At 37.1% G+C, this 18,223-nt stretch overlaps 1 protein-coding gene across 3 annotated transcripts in view; it reads right to left on the bottom strand.

The window, feature by feature from the left end:
* Positions 1-9,332, bottom strand: part of GABRA3 (gamma-aminobutyric acid type A receptor subunit alpha3) — a 386,726-nt gene extending 377,394 nt beyond the window's left edge. For 2 of the 3 annotated variants that reach the window (XM_078065248.1, XM_078065247.1), the window contains exon 1: positions 9,125-9,331. The gene's annotated coding sequence lies outside the window, so the exon portion shown is untranslated. Of the gene's footprint in view, positions 1-9,124 lie in introns of all 3 variants that reach the window. The other variant, XM_078065249.1, reaches the window with a different exon arrangement.
* Positions 9,333-18,223: the final 8,891 nt, after the last annotated feature.

Raw genomic sequence — 18,223 nt, 5'->3', positions numbered from 1 at the left:
AGGTGATGGGGATTAAGGAGCGTACTTGTGATGAGCACCAGGTGTTATATGGAAGTAGTGAATCACTATATTGTACACCTGAAATCAATATAATAGTGTATGTTAACTTTCCTGGCATTAAATAAAAACTTAATTAAAAGAAAAAGAAGCAAGTGTGAGTGGCTCTAGGTTTTGTGTTCTGGAAGGATGTGAAGAGAAATAAAGCTGAGCTAAACACGGGAAAGTAAAGTTTATCTGTAATGTTTTATTTATTTCATTAAATATATCTGAAGCAGAAATGACAAAATGTTAACACTTGTTCATTCTAAGCAGTATACATGTACTTATTTGTTCATTGTTTTAGATGCTTCTCTGAGTTTCTAAACATTTTAAAGTCTTCAAAATTAAAAAATAAGAAACAAGAAATGATAAATTCATAATAAATTTGAGCAAAATAAAGAAATAGAAATTAAAATTATAAATAGCAAGTTCCCTGTATACCAGCCATAATAAATTGCAGAAATAATGATAGAAAGACCCCCTTCACAAAATTAAAAGCAAAACATAAATTTTACTATTATATACTCTATACAAATAGACATATAGAGGGTCAGATTCCATACAGCTGGTAAGTAGAAGAGCTGAGGTAATAAAAAATTTTTTAAAGCTACAAAAATATTTAAACTTTGTAACTAGGACAGAGTCAGGCTACAAAATATGGAAATTAGATAAATCCCAAAGAGAATCTACTATATATATAACAATTTACACATATTAAAGGTGACATCACAGAACAGTGGGAAAGGATTAATTATTCAATATTTATTATTGTGAAAAATTGAAAGGGAAAACAATTTAGAAAATTACCTCATACCACACACCAATAATTCTGGAAGGATTAAATAAATATAAGCAATAAAATGAAAAAAAAAATCCATTTAAGCACTTATCTAATTTGGGTGGGGAAAAACTAACACATAAATTCATCAGAAAAAAATAAATGGAAAGATATATATAATTACATAAATGTTTGTGCATAAAAGTTCATTTAAAACACAAACCTGGGAAATATTTTCCACATATATCACAGAAGAAAGGTCTAATGTCTATTAAATGTATACATTGTCCGTACAAATGAATAAGAAACATACAAGTTCTCAATAGAAAAATTATACAGGTCATGAATATATGTTGATAGGAAGGGAACAAAAGTGACCAAGAAACCCAAGACAATATTCATGCTCAGTATAATAAAAGAAACGTATTAAAACAGTAAGATATCGTTTAGCCTCTATTATACAGGCAGATTTTAAAAGAATGACAGTAGCCAGTTTTGGTATAGGTGTATGAGCAGAAATTGTCCATCTTACACAGTGAGACAACTTCACACATATATCAAGAGCCTTTAAAAATTTAATCCTCAGGTCCAATAATGCCTCTTATAAAAACCCATCTTAAGAAAATCATTTATTCAACAAATATCTAGTAAGGATCTACAATGTATCATACATTGCTCTAGGTACTGGGAGATACAATAGTGAATACAAAGTAAAGAAAAATCTCTGTGCTCAAAGGGCTTACATTTTAATACAAAGATCCAGACAATAAATTAGAAAATATCTCAACTATTAGGTTATGATACAGATCAGGGAGAAAAAATAAAGCAAGAAAAGAGAAGAGTGAGTGTTGGAGAAGGGTTTGCATTTTTATGGATAATTGTTATAGGAGACATTATGGAGGTAATATTTGAATAAAGACCTAAAAGAGGTGAGGTTCAAAGAAGCAAAGATTTATGCATAAAGGTATACATTGCAGGGCTATTCGTGATAAGTTATAATTAAAAATAATTTAAATGACTAATACAGGATCTGTTAAATAATTAAAGTAGGTATAAATTGTACAACTGAAAATTATGAAGCCATTTAAAATTGTCTGAAAGCTGGTGAATGACATGGTAAAATGCTCACAGTACAATACCAATGGAGAAGCCAGATATGAAATAGTACAGATAAGGTATGATCCCAATTATGTAAACATGGAAACACATCCTGGAGGAAGCAGAGCAAGTTGTCTTTGGATAAGGTATTGAGAGGTGATTTGTGTTTTCTCTCCAGTTTTAAAAATTTTCTATTATGAGGCTGTTTCATTTTATGAATAGAAAAAAAATAGAAGTAGATATTACAGTCTTAAGGAAGATGAATAAATACAAAATTTGTTAAATGGTGGTGCTAATCAGCCATGCCTAGAATACTGGGTCCAGCTTTGGATATTATGTATTAAGGGTGATACTGAAAACTTCAGCATCTCCTATAGAAGATACTCAAAATATGTCACATGAGCTCAAGAATTGGGAATATATGGACTGGAGAAAAGATAAAAAGAACAAACTATCTTTAAACTTTTGAATGGCTAATTACAGGGCAAGGAAATAGACATTAGCACTCCTGTTGCTCCAAGGAGCAACCCATGGGTTGGATTCAGAAGACAGATTTCAGGTCAGTCAGTATGAAGAAGAACTTGCTAACAATCACAGTTATCAGGCAGTATTAAGCAACCTTTCCTGGAACTATTCACACTGAAAATAAATGACCATATGTCCTGGTTGATAAGACTGCCATTATATGATTGGTAAGGACCCTGCTATTTCTGAGCTCCTCTTGTACTATTTAAAAAAGTTACTTTATGCTATGATCACTTACATAATTCTACCCCCATCCACCTCCCTTCCCTTCAAAAAATCTATGTAATACTTGATTCCTTTTAAGAAATCATTTTTAAACAGAAAAGAGTACCCTTCAAAATATACATCCTGGAGATTTTTATTCTTCCTTCTGTATATACTGAGGAGACATTGTGTATAAACATCAATACCTTTAAAATCATGTTTTAAGTACCAAAAATGTTTTTCTATTAACCAACCAATATTTCCCTTTACCATATATCTTCCCCCTAGGAACAGACTGTCTGGACCACTACATTTCAGAATATGAGATAATCATCTTGCCTCTGTTCCACAGTATCCCGCACCATTTTCTTTGCAGTGTCCTTAGTTCATTTTAAAACCAGCTGTGGTGAAAATATCACCCAGTACACAGAGTTACTACAGATTTTAGAACACAGTCAGTTCTTTTCTTAACTTTCAGAAGAGTGATGATTTCAGCAATCTCAGGAATAGAACGAGGAAAGGGCATTCCTGTGATCTCTTCTAAGCCCTATGAATACTTCCACCAAAATTAGCAACCTTCAGAATTCCATATAAAATCCTTAGTGTTGCTTAAATAAGTGATTGAGCCTGAACTACCAGCACAGGACCATGAGGATGTAGTAAAGAATAGAGCATAAACTATAGAATCTTTCAGCTGGGCCTAGTCCAACCTTCCTAATTTACAGTTATGGAAACAGAAGCTCAAACAAGTGATTTGTCACAAGAAACTAAGTCAGCATCCAAACCAAGACTAGAATCCAGACTAGGCTATCTGAAATGACATTTTCAGAGAAATTTTTAATATCCAGTCTTCATATTTTTTTTTCTTATCAAGTGTGTCTTTCTCTAACTTGTAGAATGGGGAGAATGAAGATCTGGGAAGAGTGCTGACTCATTGAGAATTTCAGTTAAGCAACATGACATATAACCTGGTTTCAAATAAGCCTGTGCTTTTGTGGACATGAGACTAGAGGGACTCTTACCTTTCCTTAAAGCACTATCATCTGCCAAACAACAGCAAAATGGATATGATCATCCAGTCTTTTATTAAGCACTGTGAGCATCATAATGGGAGGACTATTAGAAACTGGGTGTTGTTTGTCAGTACACAGTCCTGCTGACAAGTCTAATAATGGTAACCACGCCTTCCTTCTTAAAGCAGTATATTTTCCTCTATACACGAATCACAATGTACAGCTATATAATTCAATAGTTTGTAGAATAATGTCTATCTCACTATCTAAACCATGAACCCAAAGGTGGCAACAACCATGTTTATTTTGCTCACCATTACATTCTCCATGTTTAGAAATGGTATGTACTCAATAAATATTTGTCCAACTAATGGATAAGACCTCTCCACTGTTGGCTCTTTCATAATAATGTATTCTCAAATGTTCCTTCCACAGGCCTCCCCTCTCCTCTGTAGCCTTCCCACAAGCTCATCTTTGTTTTCCCATATCCTAAAGCATAAGCATTCCCCAAAGAAGAGATCTTTGGATCCCTTCTTTACACTTCAAGTACTGCCTCTATATCAATGACTCTCAAATCACTCTCTCCAGTTGACATATTTTGAGAGCTCCAATTCCACATTTCTTTCAACTGTACCCAGTACCTTTTGCTGGGCTGTGTGACCTCAGTCAAATCAAGTGACTCCCCATATCAGGATCAGTTAGCTTATCCATAAAATAAGGGTGTTGCCTCTCTACTGCATATAGAAGAAAGTTCTAATTCTCCAAGCTAGCATTTAATATTATTTACAGCCAAGCTCTCTACCTATTTTGCCAAATATTTCTTACATACATTTACCATACATTTTACTCCAACATAACTAAGCTCCTCACTGTTCCTAATACATGTCCTCTGTTTTTCTGGCCTCTTCCTAGAACACCAAACTGTACCTCCAAAGTTTGCTTAATCTTTGAAGCCCAGTTCAAACACCACTTCTGGGAAGCTGCCTTTGATCTCCTTGCATACCCTTATTTTATGCGTTTGGATTACATTCTCCTAAAATTATAGTTGTTTGTATATTTCTTCTCTCTCTTACTTGACTGTGTCATCTTGGACAGCAGAGGCTATTCCTAAATCAGCCTGTATCTCCCACATCGCCTTTGGTTCATAGCACTTAGTAACCTTATACTGAATGGATTCAGTTTAGGCTATATCAGTCATCCTACTTAAAAAGATTTTATCAGTCCCTGTGTTTCTGAAATAAACATCAAAATCCTTACAATGGCCACTTCAACCACATCAGCTTTTGTTCAATTTTTCAAATTCACTATGCATCTCAAGGCCCTCATGCATGCTCTTCTCTTCATCTACAAAACTGCTCTACCCTCACAATAACCCTACCCCACCTCCATGTCTCTACTCACCCTTAATATCACTTCCTCAAGGAAGCTTTTCTTAAACCCCACACGAGATGAGTTTTTTCTGTTCTATACCTTCATAGCCCCACCCTCATACTTCTCCTTCATAGCATTCATTACTGACTGAAATAACAGTTGTGTGAGTATCTGATTTATGGCCTCTTCCCCATCAAACTATAAGTTCCAAGTAAGCAAAGGCCATGTCTGTTTTGCTCACCCTTGTATTATTGGCATTGTGCTTATTATCTACATGGTGCTTAACCACATCACTGAATAAACGTTGAACCACTGAATTGATGAACAATTGATTTAAAGGTAAAGACTTGGGACTTAGGGCATATAAAATCTTTGCCTGGCTTGCTATAATTCCTTTAAAATAAAATTGGGATTCCAGGTAAATTGGCCTTATATTCACTATTAGAAATTTATAAAATAGGATAAATACTGCCTCCCAAATGCTGGAAGGAAACCAACATTACCTTTCTTTAATGAATGTATGGCTCCAAAAGGCATAACTAACACCAAGTGACTTGCTCATTCACTTAATGAACATTTATTAAACACCTACTCTATGCCACACACTAGGATAGTAGCTGATAGTACAATAAATTGGAGTGACAATTTACTTGCTTAGAATATATAATCTAAGAGGTGCATTTATAAAAGCTTTAAAAAAACCTTATGACAGTCACAACAAGTGATGCTACTTTGAAAGGATATTAAGTTCCTTGTCAAAGGAGACATTTAACCTGATGGTGAAAAATCATTTGGCAAAAATGACTTTGAAATTACAACTGGGCCAAATCTGGGCCTCTTAAAGTACTGGTAGCCTAGACTAGTGCTGTTCAAAGTGTGGTCTACAGATCAATGACTGTCTGCAAACTATTATTGCCAGGCAGTAATGACCCAGGAGCAGAAATTCAAAATAAACACTTATAAAATATCATAGCAATTTAAAAATATTTTTGTCTGTTGAATCTAGTAATAAAAATGTGAGTTTATATTTTGTCTTTTCTTTCATTTTCTAATAATTCATAATGTATTTTACTAAAGTAACAGTCTGTGATGGATAGGAAAATTTTTAAAAAACTGGTCTTTCAACAAGGTAATTTGAAAAGCACTGGAACAGTAGATTCAGGATTACCTGGTAGTTTGTTAAAATGGAAAATCTCACGTTGTACCCCCAGACCCTCTGAGTCAGAATTAGCATTTTAACAAGATCCCCAGGAGACTCTTTTGCACATTAAAATTTGAGAAGCATTGGCCTAGATGATTTCTGAAGCCCTTAGAACCCTGAGACTTTATAATTTACTTCAGATAGAGGCTTTATAATTTACTTCAGATAGAGGAGCTGAAAGACCCTTGGTGATACAATCCACCTCATCATCATTTTTAGATGGAAAAACTGAGGTCCATGGAGAGGTACTCAGGTGTACAAGGTAACCGACAAATTACAGAGCTAGGAATAAAACTCAAGTTCCCTAACACCCAGGTCAGTTCTCCACTCTAACACACTGGTGCTCACTCCTATCCCACCCAGTCTCTGCACCATCCCCTCAGTGATGTCATTGTTTCTCAGATACTTTCTGATACAAGAATTTATTCTTCTACCTTCCATATACCATGTGAACCTTGAATCACCACTATTTCAAGTGTCTCCTTTATGATAATTGCCCTAAATTCCTGTTGCTCAAATCTTCCCACATGCCCATTGTCTGGCTGCTATATGGACATTCTGGGGCTTCAGAAGGACTAGGACTAACTGATTTCTGGTCTTTATGGGGAAAAAACAGAGCTGCTTTGTTCGCATGAGTCCACTTGATACCAAATAGCAAGCTTTTCCAAGGAAGAGAACATACACTATCAAGGCTGCTTTAAAAAGCTAAGTATGCTCAGTTTGTGACTGACAAACAAGAGGATGGGATACTGGGTCATATTAATAAAAATCTAGCTTCCAAAATGAGGCAAACGATGATCTTTACTTGTGATCTTGTCAGTTCTGAGGCTTTGAGGGGAGAGGTATGACTGCTGTCTTCACTGTCTGAAGAACTATTATTAAGAAGAAGCAAATTTGTTGCAACTAGTCCCAAAGAAGCAATGAATACAAGTTACAGGGAGACAGACCTTGGTTTATAATGGGGATTACTTTCTGGCAATCAGAATTGCTCAAAGATAAAAAGAGCCATCTAATGAGCTCCTGTCACTGCAGGGAGATCAAATAGAAATCAGTCAATGAATTGAATGCTTCGGACAAATTGAAGAACTGGGTGGAGAAGTACAGCTTAATGACCTTCCAGTTCCAAGGTTTTTAATATTCTAAAATTTTCAGGACAAGGTGACTCTAAGCTCTCAGAAAATAAGAGCAAGATTTGGTCCTGAAAAAAAGCAGTCTTTTGCTGGATGTGAGATGGATGAGGTTATGACAGTGAAAAAGCGAAGTCTTTCCAGGTAGCCTTTTCAAAGGAAAGCAGGCTGGCCAAGGAAAGCCTTTAGGGCAGCTTCTCCAGGAAACCCAGGTGAGGCTTGGTTCCACAATGGCCAGCCACTATGCCCCAATTTAAGTTCCTGTTACTCTACACAAAGGCTACGCTACTACTTTCCTTTTTTTTTTTTTTTTTTTTTTGCCAAGCAGTACCCTCCCTCTCACACCTACACACCTAACCAGCAAAGGCGCAAAATTTTCCCCAAGAAGGTAGTAGTGCTTAATGGTCAAGACCATGCATTCTAAAACCAGGTTGCCTGTGTTTTAATTCCCAATTGGGACATGTAATTACTCTGTAACCTTGGACAGTTACTTAACCTCTCTGTGCTTCAGTTTCCTCATCAGTAAACCAAGAATAATAGTATCTGCTTTGTAGTGTCGGTGTAAGAATACACATTAAACCCTCAGCCTAAGATCAAAAACATACGAGGCACTCAACAATGTTAGCAATTAGTATTGTTGATGTAATAATTACTACCATGGGCATGACAGTGTTGCTAACTCAAAAAGCTCCCATCAAGCAACCAGATCCCTTCTCCTACCAGTTCAGAGGGTAGGAGACAGCTACTACAACAGCTTCAGCCAGTCTTTGCATAGCTCCAGACACCCAGAACCTACTGATCCTCAATAAACCATACAATTCGCAGCAGGAATCCTGGCTTCTCACCCTGCTCTAAATCCAAAAGCCACCCCTCCCCCAGTTCTCCTGCCTATGCCACCCTCAGCCACAATGAGAGGACCAGCAAACTGGGAAGCCAATTCCAGACAAACCATCAGGTGTTTCTTCCTTCTCAAGGACACAGCTGGACTTACACCATGCCTGCCAGTGGGATGGGGTAGGGTATCTGAATCCCTGGTCTAGCCTGTCTATACAACTACCTAGGATGGGGAGTGGGCAGGCAATGGGGCTTCCCACAGAGAAGCAAGAGAAGCCTCCCAAGTTTGTAAAGGAACTCGGGCCCAACCCCACAATGAACCCCTTAAAAGAAGGGGGGAGGTCTCAAGCTGCTTTCAAAAGAAGCAGTTATTTACAACTTTCCACTCAGTTGCATCTGGGAAAGGTAAAAGGGAGATGGGGAAAAGAGCTGCATGGTATTCTCCCTCTTTCTCAATTTCAGCAATGAGAAACAGCTGCAGAGAAAGAGTTAAATGAGGAAGGAAGCTCCAGCCATTACCCCACCCCCGTGCCTAGGGCTGTCTGGGGGGTCATGACTGTGCTGTCTGCTCTGGCTAGGGGACACTGGGTGGCTTTCTGCAGCAGCTGCTGGCCCCCCAGGCAATTTGCAAGGTCAAGGCTGACCTGTTTCCAAAAAGGAACAAAACAATTCACTGACAATGAAGCAAATCGCGCATACACCACATCACAACCCCCCTCCCCAAATCAGGTTTTACCCCAGTGCCTCCCTGCCCAGATGCCAACTCTGGGCTTCCACCAGCCCCACTGGGGAACCCAGGATAGCATCACAGCTGCAGAGCTTGTCTCGCCTCCCCGGCCAACCCAAGGAGACTCTCAGTACGGGGGAGAGAGGCTATCGCTAAAGGAGACCTGAGCTTGGGGGAGGGGGAAGGAGGGACATCTATGTTCCTTACCAAGCGCCACAGTCACTTCCCCGAGGCAGAGAGAAGAGAAGGATGAATGAATTGAAACAAGTTGGAGATTGAGTCCTCACAGAGCTCGGCTTCCTCTTCTCTTTCTCTGGGTCTTTCTCCTGGTCCCTCTCTCGTCTCTCTGGTTTGCTCGCTAGCTTGCGCGCGCTCACGCTCTCCTCTCCCTCTCTCTCCTCCCCCTCTCCCTCTCTCTTTCTCCCGCCTCTCCCTATCTCTTCTCTCTTCCCTCCTCCCCTCCCCCTTTGCTGGCTTTAGATTCACCATTGCCTGGTGCTGAGCACGCGGCTATGCTGGGGCTCCGGAATACAGTGCTGCAAGGCTTTGGATCTGTGGTTGTTTTAGGAAAGACTAAAGTAGTATTTTATTATTTAAGATTTCCAGCAGAGAAATAGAGGGAAGCTCAGAGGGAAGGGGAGGAGCAGAGGAAGCAAGGGGAACAGAAAGAGAGCAAAAGGGTAAGAGCAGTGAATAGGAGGATAAAGGAAGTATGGATTACCATGCTGTGTGTAATGCTTGCTAGCTGCTCCAAGACAGAAAATAAGTGGTCTGTTCCCCTTATATCCCTATGGGTGTGTCTTCTTAGCTCAGGCTCCAAATAAAGGTTTCACAATCCTGTCTGTTCACATTCCATCTCTGAGGATAGTAATGAGCTAAAAAAATTACATCAAAGAGGTTGTCATTCTCCCTCCACTAAAAAGAAAGGGTTTAGCCACGTTGATTCCCTAACGACCTAACTGCCACCTCCACCCCCCACCAAGTAGAAGTGTGAACCCAATTCAGAACTGTCAATTGGAGCTTCCCTCCAGGCAAAACAGACAAGCAGCAGAACCACAATACTTCCCTTTCAAAAACCTCAGAAGGCAATATTGGTATAGGTAAGTGTGTGAGCCCACATGTGAGTTTGCACATGGGGGAATAGGACAGAGAAGAGATTAGTTAAAATATAAAAGTATTGTATTCCCATTGGGGTAAAAAAAAAAAAGTAAACTGAGCAAAGTACAGTAACAATACAATAGAGGGTAAAGAGACCTAGGCTAAGAACAAAATAAAGGAACTTAGGTTTGAGTCGTGCCTCTCAAAATTGCTCCACTGTGCCTTTGACAAGTTTAATCTGGCTCTCATTGTATCTCCAATGGCAAAATGAACGGTGATAGATGTAGATGATCTTGAAAGACTCTTTGAGACCTAACAATCTAGGCTCTAAGACAGGAAAAATCCCAGGTGAAAGAAATTAATCTGTTGATAGTGAAAAATACACTACCAAATTTCAAAATTTCTCCAAAGATGGGTCCCCAAATGGGACCCCAAATCACACTGGCATGACATTCCATTTTGAATGTTTTAAGGGCAATATGAATATGAGCATATATGTAAAGAGCTGCTCCTATCCTACATACAATGTTTAGCATAAAAATAGTGGCCTCAATGCATATACAGTGACTCGGACATGGTAGGCATTTAAAATTTTTCCCACAGTGGGCTATTTTTATCCCCCTACCCCAAATTCCCAATACTCTATTCTTGTCCAGTGAGGAATATGTGCTCCACTTCAAATACATACTTCGTCTAAAGCATATACGCATATATTGAATATAGAGATAGGGATCCATAGGCTCAGAGTCACTGAGCTAAAAGGACCCAGAGAGATAACCATCTCATTATGCAGAAAGAGAAACAGGCCTGCAGAAAAAATATAGCTCACATAATCTCATAGTGAATCAGTGATAAAATCAAGACCAGCACCCAGTCTGCTGATCCCAGACATAGTATTTTTGTCCACCAAAGCAACAGGTAAGCTTTACATAAAGCAAGTGTATTTGTTTGCATAAATGTCTGTTGGATTTAATGGATTAACAAAATGGCAAAAAGAAGTGTATGTACTGGCATAAGGTTGCTGTGTTATTTTCTAGGGCTGCCATAACAAATTACAATAAATTTGGTGGCTTAAAACAACAAAAATATATTGTCTCATACCTCTGGAGGCCACCTGAAGTCTGATATCAAAGTGCTGGCAAGGCCAAACTTCCCCCAAAGGCTCTAGAAGAGAATTTTCCCTTGTTTATTCCAGCTTCTGGTAGCTTCTGTCATTCCTTGGCTTGTAGAAGAATCACTCTAATCTCTGCCTCGATCTTCAAATTGTCTTTTCTTCTGTATCTCTGTATGACCAAATTTCCCCATCTTTTTTTTGTTATAAAGACACCAATCATTAGATTTGGGCCCACCCTAAATCCAGAATGATTTCATCTTGAGATCTTTAATTACTTCTGCAAAGGTCACACATCCAAATAAGATTACATCCTTAGGTTTTGGTGGACATAAATTTGGGGGAGATGCTATTCAACCCACTACAGTGGCCAACTTTTATTTTTGTGAAATAAAGATACTAACAAATAAACCATCTATGATATCATCATTTTTAAAGAAAAGATATTTTAATACAAATAAGCTAGATGAAGATATTCTCATAATAAAAACTGTTCTTTAAATTATACAATTTTAGCTCCTTGAAAAATTAATAGCATTTTCATAAGTGTTCTCAGTTCACTGCAAACCACAGAAAAACTTTACTAGGACCACTTCTGGTAGTAATAAAGCAGTTTTTATCAAGCCAATCCTGCTGCAGATAACAATAAATTCTGGACAAAAATAAAACAACAATCTGAATGCTTGGAAAGTGATCATAAGCAGGCATAAATTGGAAGAGAGTTAACAATGGAAGGTTGACAATTGGAAGAAAGGTACAATACTAAGTGAATTTCCATTTTTAAGGAATTTTTGCCTAAGGGCAGGCCCCATGAGGCAGGCCCCAGGCCAAAACAATAACTAAAACTTAGAGAAACTATAAGTGTTGCAGCTGTTAAATGTTTAACAACTGGCTCTTCAGGAAAAAAATAAATAAAAGCCTGATTCATAGCATTTTCTAATTTCTGTAGTGTAAATATTCCCACCATGGCCAATTCCATCAACATGAAGTTGGGAAGAGACGTACACAGTTGGCTCTCACAAGCCAGTACCATTCAGCTACCTAACACAACTGCTCACAGTCCTAGTGGCTTGAAGAACAAGAAGACAAAATTCAGGATAACCACTGAAGCTGGAATGTGATGAGAGAAATTCAAGAATGGTGAGGACAACTCAGTGGGAGATCCCAATCCTGTGTATAAACTGCCCAACCAAATCTCTGTTGGAACCATAAATTATGCGTGTGGGGACAGGTTCAGCCTAAATAAAGCTGAAAGAATTAAACAGTTTTCACTGCTGCTCACCACAAGGGAGAGTTTAGAGTTTCAGTTCAGTTAACTGCCTACAAAAAAAAAAAAAAGAGCATTACTTTATAGAGAAATAAAAGAATGTAGAGATCCTACAATATATCATTCACAAAGTTCAGGGTATACTCCAAAATTCTAGGAAAAAAAAAAAACACAAAGAAACTGGAAAATATTACCTATACTCAAGAGAAAAGGCAATCAGTGGACAATAGTCCTGAGATGGACCAGATGTTGGAATTAACAGAAAAAAATTATAAGTCATCCATCACAACTACACTAATGGACATAAAGGAAAATACATTTTAACAGATGAACAAATAGGAACTTATATCAGAGATATAGAAACAATTAAAAAGATCAGATGCTAGTAACCATACATTACATCATTAGTTTTTGATGTAGTGTTCCATGATTCATTGTTTGCGTATAACACCCAGTGCTCAACTAATGATGTACTATATGGTGACTAACATAACATAATAAAATAAAATAAAATAATAAAATAAAAAATAATAAAAATAAAAAGATCAATAAAAAGAATCAGATGCAAATTCTAGAACTGAAAATTAAAATTTCTGAAACAAAATTAGTTGGGTGGGCTTACCAGCAGACTGGAAATAAGAGAAGAGACAGTAAGTTAACTTGAAGACATATTAGTAAATATTATTCAAGCTGAAGTACAGAGAAAGAAAAGATTGAAAAAAGATTAAAAGAGCCTAGGTAATCTGTTGGATAATATCAAAATTCTAACCTACATGTAATTGGAGTACCAGAAGGCAAAGAATAAAAGAAGGAAAAATTTTTGAAAAATAATGCCTAAAATATTTCCAAATATAATGAAACATAAATTTGTAGATTCAAGGAACTCAGTAAGCCCCTCACTAAGCAGGATACCACAGCCAGGTAAATCAATCAAACTACTCAAAATCAAATATAAAGAGGAAATCTTGAAAGAATCTAGAAAAAAATAACATACTGAGGAACAACAATACAACTGACCATTGATCTCTCATCAGAAAAAAGTTATCTTTAAAGTGCTGAAATTTAAGGAAAAAAAACTATCAAAACAGAATTTTACATCCATCAAAAATATCCTTCATGAATAAAGGCAAAATAATGACATTTTCAGTTAAATGAACATTAGGATGATTTGTTACCAACATATTTATAGTATCAGAAATATTAAAGGAAATTCTTAAGTCTGAAGGTAAATAAAACCAGATGAAAATTTGGACCTTCCAGAAGAAATGAAGAACATTAGAAATGGTAATATGAGGATAAATATAAAATATTTTCTCTTAATTTATTTGCTACATATATATGACAGCTTAAAGGAAAAATTATAACATTGTAATGTACAGTATATAATGTGGATAGACATAATACACATGACAACTGTAACATGAATGACGGGCAGGGAGAAGAAGAACTGTATGTTGGCAAGGTCCTTACATTTTACATGAGACAGTACCATATTGACTGTAAGCAAACTCTGATTCATTCTAACAAGTAAATCCTGAACAGACTGAAAAAAAACATGTTTTGAATCCATAAAAGAGGTGAGGACATAGGGAAAACTGCTGCCTCCAGGACTGGAGAGACATAAAAGTTAATTCAGGGAGTCACAGCTTACCACAGAGGAGACTTCCTCACTGAAACTGCCAAAGAACCTGATGCCATCGTAGGAAAACCTGAATTACAATTGATGAATTGCTTAGAGGCTCAGTGTGGGCAAGTATGAGAGTTGAAAATCCCAGGGGGACATTAATAGGGAGGCCCTCACAATATTGTGACATTTACCTCCCAGAGCTTGACCAGGTTCTCACAATAAATATTGGAGAAAAATGGGGCGCCTGGGTGGCTCAGGTTAAGTTGGTTAAGTGTCTGCCTTCGGCTCAGGTCATGATCTCAGGGTCCTGAGATCGAGCCCCGCATCGGGCTCCCTGCTCGGCGGGAAGCCTGCTTCTCCCTCTCCCACTCCCCCTGCTTGTGTTCCTTCTCTCACTGTGTTTCTCTCTGTCAAATAAATAAATAAAATCTTAAAAAAATATATTGGAGAAAAAAATCCCTTGGGCTTCTGGCAGGGGGAGGGAAAAAGGAACCATTTTGAAATATGCCAGAGCACTCTGTTCTTTCTTAACAAGCCCTGCCCTCAGGAGAACCTAGTTAATCAGAGCCTAATCTGCTAGGGTATTATCAGAGAGTAACTGACTAGGGAGGAAGGAAATACCCAGCTCCAATCAGCTCTAGTCTATTGCATGGGAAAAGAAAAATACCCAACTCCAGCCCACTCTAGTCATCCTCTCCTAGGAAGGGAGAAAAGAACTTGTGAAGTTAACAGCCCAGAGGCACAGGCTTACTAAAGACTGAGACCTAATCATAGGACAATAGGACACTTACCCCCACATCTCACCATCACATTACTAAAGGCCTATATACAGCAGTTCCTTATAGCTAGTATATCATGTCCAACTGCCAAGAAAAAATTACAAGGCATGCCAAAAGGTGAAAAAACACAATTTGAAGAAACAGAACAAGCATCAGAAACAGGCATGACAAGGATGTTGGAATTATTGGACCAGGAATTTAAAACAACTGTGGTTAATACACTAAGGGCACTCATGGATAAAGTAGACAGCATGCAAGAACAAATGGGCAATGTAAGCAGAGATGGAAATCCTAAGAAAGAACCAAAAAGAAATGCTAGAAATCAAAAGTACTGTGCCAGAAATGAAGAATGCTTTTATGGGCTTATTAGTAGACTGGACACAGCTGAGGTAAGAATCTCTGCACTAGGGGATATAGCAATAAAAACTCCAAAACTGAAAAGCAAAGAGAACAAAGACTGCAAAAAAAAAAAAAAAGAAAAACACAAAATCCAAAGATTTGGGACAACTACAAAAATTGTGACATATGCATAATGGGAATAACAGATACAGAAGAAAAAGAAAAAGGAATGAAAGAAATATCTGAAACTATGACTGAGAATGTCTCCCAAAATAATGTTAGACATCAAACTACTGATCCAGGAGCTCATAGAACACTATACAAGAAAAATGCTCTCGGGGCGCCTGGGTGGCTCAGTTGGTTAAGCGACTGCCTTCGGCTCAGGTCATGATCCTGGAGTCCCTGGATCGAGTCCCGCATCGGGCTCCCTGCTCGGCAGGGAGCCTGCTTCTCCCTCTGACCCTCCCCCCTCTCATGTGCTCTCTCTCTCTCTCTCATTCTCTCTGTCTCAAATAAATAAATAAAATCTTTAAAAAAAAAAAAGAAAAAAAAGAAAAATGCTCTCCACAAAAATAAACTACACCTAGGCATATCACTTTCAAACTACAGAAAATCAAAGATAAAGAAAAAATCATATTTTAATTACTATAGCTTTGTAGTACAGTTTGAAATCAGAAAGTGTGGTGTCTCTGGATTTGTTCTTCTTCCTCAAGATTGTTTTGGCTATTTGGGGTCATTTGTAGTTCCAAAGAAATTTCGCGATGGTTTTTCTATTTTGTGAAAAATGCCATTGGAATTTTAATAGGGATTGCATTATATATATGGATGGCTTCGGGTTGCACGGACATTTTAACAATATTAATTCTTTCAATCCGTGAACACAGAACATCTTTCCACTTATTTGTGTTTTCTTCAACTTCTTTCATCAAAATTTGCAGTTTTAATTGTACAGATATTTCACTTCCTTGGTGAAACTTATTCCTGGTATTTTATTGTTTTTGATGCTTTTGTGAATGGGATAGTTTTCTTTACTACTTCTTCAGATATTTTGTTGTTACTATATAGTAGAAATGCAACTAATTTCCTACAGATCTTAAACCCTGCAACTTTATTGAATTCATTAATTAGTTCCAACAGATTTTGCTTCGTGACTTTCTATATATAAGATTATATCATCTGCAAATAACAATTTGCTTCTACCTTTCTTTTTGGATGCATTTTATTTCTTTGTCTTGCCTGATTGCTTTAGCTAGAACTTCTAGTACTATGCTGAATAAGAATGGTGAGAGCGGGCACCTTTGTCTTGTTTCTAATCTTAGAGAAAAAGCCTTCAAACTTTCACTGTTGAGTATGATTTTTGTTGTGGTTTGTCATATATTACCTTTATTATGTTGAGGTACATTCTTCCTGTATCCAATTTGTTGAGAGGTTTTTATCATTACAGGATGCTGTATTTTCTCAAATGTGTTTTCTGCATCTACTGAGATGATTATATGATTTTTGTTTTTTATTCTATTAATGTGGTATATCACAATTATTGATTTTTGTATGTTGAACTATCCTTGCATCCCGGGGATAAATACCACTTGGTCATGGAGTGCAATCCTTTAAATGCATTGTTGAATTTAATTTGGTAATATTTGTTGAGAATTTTTGCATCTATATTCACCAGGGATATTGGTCTATAGTTTTCTTGTGGTATCCTTCTCCAGCTTTGGTATCAAGGTAATGCTGGCGTCCTAAAATTAGTTTTGGAGTGTTCCTCCCTTTTGAAATTTTGCCCAACCCCTGGCAACCAACAATCTACTCTTAGTTTCTAGAGTTCAGCTATTTTAGATTCCACTTATAAGTGAAATCATACAGTATTTGTCTTTATCTGCTTGATTATTTCGCTGAGTATAAATGACCTTAAGTTCCATCCATGTTGTCACAAATGTCAGGATTTCCTTCTTTTTTATGGCTAATATTCAATTGCATATATATACCGTGTTTTTTAATCCATTCATCCATCAAAAGACACTTAGATTGTTTCCATGTTTTGGCTATTATAAATAATGCTGCACTGAACTTGAGGATGCAGATATCTCTTGGAGATACCAATGTCACTTCCTTCAGATATATACCCAGAAGTGAGATTTATAGACTATATGGTAGTTTTAATTTGTTGAAGGACCTCCATACTGCTTACCATGACGACTGTACCATTTACATTCCCACCAACAGTGCACAGCAGTTTCCTTTTCTACACATCCTCCAACACTTGTTAGCTCTTGTCTTTTTTGATAATAGTCATTCTAACAAGTGTGATGTGATATGTCATCGTGGTTTTGATTTACATTACCCTGAGAATTTTTTTATGTTAAGAGCCTTTTAATGTACCTGTCAGTCATTTGTATATCTTGTTTGAGAAAATGCCTATTCGGGTCCTTTGCTCATTTTTTAATTGGGTTGTTTTGTTTTGATTTTGTTATTGAATATTATGAAGGTTATTAAAATATGTTTTGGATATTAACCCTTTATCAGATACATGGCTTGTAAATATGTTCTCCCATTCTGTAGGTTGCCTTTTCATTGTGTTTATTGTTTCTTTTTTATGCAGAAGCATTTTAGTTTGATGTATTCCCATTTGTCAACTTTTTATTTGTTGCTTGCACTTTTGGTATAATATCTAAGAAGCTATTGTCAATTCCAATGTCATGGAGATTTTCCCTTTTGTTTTCTTCTAGAAGTTTTATGGTTCCAGGTTTTACATTTAAGATTTAATCCATCTCAAGTTAATTTTTATGAGTGGTGCAAGATGGGGTCCAATTTTATTCTTTTGCATGTGAATATCCACTTTTCCAGCATTATTTGTTAAAGAGACTATCCTTTCCCCATTGAGTATTCTTGGCTGCTTTGTCAAGTATTAGTTGACCATATATATGTAGGTTTATATCTGGGCTCTCAAGTCTTGTTTCATTGGTCTATGTGTCTGTTCTTCATACCATACTGATTTGATTGCCATAGCTTTTTAATACAGTTTTACATTAGGAAGCATGATGCCTCCAGCTTTGATATTCTTTCTCAGGATTGCTTTGGCTATTTA

This window comes from Halichoerus grypus, chromosome X (genome assembly GCF_964656455.1).
Source record: "Halichoerus grypus chromosome X, mHalGry1.hap1.1, whole genome shotgun sequence".
Lineage (NCBI taxonomy): Eukaryota > Metazoa > Chordata > Mammalia > Carnivora > Phocidae > Halichoerus > Halichoerus grypus.
This window is presented reverse-complemented; position numbering and strand designations above follow the sequence as displayed.